This window comes from Myotis davidii, unplaced genomic scaffold, assembly GCF_000327345.1.
Source record: "Myotis davidii unplaced genomic scaffold, ASM32734v1 scaffold107, whole genome shotgun sequence".
In the NCBI taxonomy this organism is placed as follows: Eukaryota; Metazoa; Chordata; class Mammalia; order Chiroptera; family Vespertilionidae; genus Myotis; species Myotis davidii.
Window position 1 is genome coordinate 1,424,409 of NW_006383012.1, and position 3,575 is coordinate 1,427,983.

Consider the following 3,575-nt stretch of genomic DNA (forward strand, 5'->3'; position numbering starts at 1 on the left):
TCTACATTGTGGTTCTTTCTAATTGTCTAAATTGTCCCTGAAGCAGGATGTTAGTACAGGGAAATTGGAGTCATTAAATCTCATTAGTTGCTAGTAAGGTCTACAGATCCAGGACACACAGGGACCATGAGTTCCTCGTGCAAGTCTTCACCTTTTATTCTCTGAACTTCTCAACTGTGTGGATCTGAAATTCATCAACTAAATTCTAGTCCTAGGACCTCACCAGAAGCTAAAGGGAATGTTCAAGTCAGAGGGTAGGAGATAAAACCCTTCCTATTACCACCCAGCAAATAGCAATGTAGGCTGAAATGTGCCCTCCTGATAAACTGGCAGATAATTTCTAATAGTAACATATCTGTTTGTAGTTACTATAAGCCACTGATGGCGAACCTATGACACGCGTGTCAGAGGTGACACGCGAACTCATTTTTTTTGGTTGATTTTTCTTTGTTAAATGGCATTTAAATATATAAAATAAATATCAAAAATATAAGTCTTTGTTTTACTATGGTTGTAAATATCAAAAAATTTCTATACGTGACACAGCACCAGAGTTAAGTTAGGGTGTTTCAAAATGCTGACACGCCAAGCTCAAAAAGTTCGCCATCACTGCTATAAGCCCTGCTCTGTGCTTTTCCAATATCTTTATTTCCGCACTCTAAAACATGCTCTTCACTTCTCTTGAACTATTTTCAGTTAATAGTAGTCCTTGCTACCAACAGAATGATCTTAGACTCCTCTCTTATCTCCCCTTTTCTCATCTAATCAATCACACACCCCTATTAAATCTGCCTCCCTACTAGCTCTCATATCTAAAATGTTTCTTCTTCTTTATCCCTGCTGCCACTGACTTAGTGTAGTCTCGTCATTTTTCAGTTGGACTATTGCAAAAACTTCAGTATACCACTTTCATCCATTATCTAGCCTAGAAGAGTAGACTTGCTAAAATATTAAAGGTCATGTTGCACACTTGCTTAAATTATTTGATAAATCCCCCTTTCTTCATGATAATATCCTTAATATGTCAAACCATATTTTTATCATCTGATTTTTGCATATCCATCTGTTACCACTTTTCTCTCATATCCTCAAAACTTCCAACTCTTTGATGTTTAGAACTGTGTCCTGCACATTCTTATCACTCCATGCATGCCATACCTACTAAAAATGCATAGTACATTCTTAATACAGGACTGCTAAATGTGTTGTGTTATTAAATAAATAAATGAACTGAAGAATCATGATGTACATCTACCCCCAAGCAGCAAAGCATCAAAGTGTTCTTATATTGCTGGGTGAATCCACAAATCTCTTTTTAACATCTACTTAAAAGTTTGTTTTTGCATCATAGTGGGTCTTTTACCACCAATATAATTCTTACTTTATTTCCCCTTAAATATTTCAGTGATGGTTTTTACAAATACTTCCTACTCTTCTTCACCCTCCAGTCTCACTTCTGGCCCCTTTATTCTCATAAAATAACCCCTCATGTACTTGCTTGAGTCAATATCAGGTAACATGGAGCTGCCTTCTGTTGTCTTGGAAAGCCTATATTTCTTCCTCTGCCAGCTTTTTATTTTGAATGACTGTGTTTTTCTTGCCTACTGATTACATGGCTTTCATGTTTACTTCCATACTTTTAAAAATATTTTATTGATTTTTAGAGAGAGAGGAAGTGAGAGGGAGAGGAAGAATGAAACATCAACATGAAAGGGAAACATGGATCAGGCCCCTCCCACATATCCTCCCTGCCCCCAACACACACACACACACACACCAGGTATCAAACCGGAAACCTAGGTATGTGTCCTGACAGGAATCAAACCTGCAATCTTTTAGTGTATGGGAAGACACTCCAACCAACTGAACCACCCGGCAAGGGCTAAATGTTTGAGTCTTTAGAACTGCATGCCTGTGTGCTAAAAAATTGTTCCAATCATTTTATTGTTGCTTTAAGTCAGATTGAGTTGGGATTCTGCCTCATACAATCAAGAGTCATAATTAAATTGAAAGCCTTTACCCATATCTGCTTGCTGGCTAAAAAAAACTTCATTAAACAATCAATTAATGAAACAACCGGCAACTCTTTCTTGAGTATTAGCTACGTTGTTAGCATGCCTGATGACTTCTAGTCATCTGTCAAACTTTGTATCATTGTTACCTCCTCAATGAAGCCTTAGCATAAGTCTGTTATCAATTCAGATCTGATAGACAGCACAGGGTAGTGAGTAAAGCAGAGGCTCTGGAGTTCAACTGTGTGGCTCACATCCTGGTTTTGCCTATTTTTATAGCACCATAGTTATATTTTTGTTTATAGAAATTCAATTTGCTTTAAAAATTCATCCAAAACTTAGGAGGGATCTAGAAACTTGGAGAAGGAGTTGGTTAATGGAAGAGAAGAAAGGTCTTTAAAAGAGTTCATGGCCTTTTACTAGATGTGTTACTCTAGAAATTACAATTAATCTTCCTGTGATTCAATTTGTATAATCGTAAAATGAGGGTAATATAACTTGCTGTTGGGACTAAAGAAGTAAGACATAAAAATCTCAGAAAAATTCCTGACACTAGGTAAGCACTTCTTAGATGTTATAAAAGAATTCGTTTGTTAAAATACAGATTCTTAAGTAACAATGACTATTTTAGTTTTACTGACTTTTTAACCCTCTCCTGCCTATAACTGTGAAAGCCCTTTTTTATATCTTTTTCTCTAAAGTACTCCTATGGAGCAAAATTTCACCACTGAGTTAACTCAGAGATAGTTGAATCTTCTCACATTCAACCTTTATTTGGTTGTTTTCATTCTACTTACCAATTCTTGATCTAACCACATGTAGATAAAGTAACAAATTCAGTGTAATTCAAAAATATTACATAAGGAAAGAATACATTAGGGGAGCATTTCTGAGAGTTAAGACTTGTTTTCCAGAAATTCAACAATGCTTGTTCAGATGACAGGCTAATCTTCAAGGATAACGCTGATGCTTATATATTATGTTAATAATCCTTTGCTGGTTATAAGTTTATAAAGTACCATTTCCCACATAGGGGTATAGATTTCATGCTCCTAGTAGTATCCTTACATAAACAAAGTTTCTTAATTTTACTCCAGTCCAAATTATTAAACTTTTTCTTTATAGTTAATAACTTTTTGTCCCTTTTTAAATCACCAATCTACCCTATAATTTTGAAGATAACTTATCTATATTTTCATCTAAAGCTTTCTTGTTTTGCCATTCATATTGTTTTACAAAACCATTTATTGTTTTATAATGTCATAGTGTTTTCCATTCAGATCTGCAGAACTGATTCCATGGGCAGAGATGAGAAATGTGGTGTGAGGTGGGTGATAGATCTCTGGAAACAGCAGACAGGGGATATGTGGGAAGAAAATGGGAGGAAAGCTATAAAAGGCAAGTAGACAAGAAGGAACTCCATGGGCCTGCTTTTGGCGGCTTTTTTGAGATAGGAGGAGAGAGTCATATTTAGGGATGCGACAGGTCTACAGACCATCTATGTCAGGCTTTTGCATCATAGAGACATTGACCTATGAGTGGATGAGGAGAATGGTACTAGAA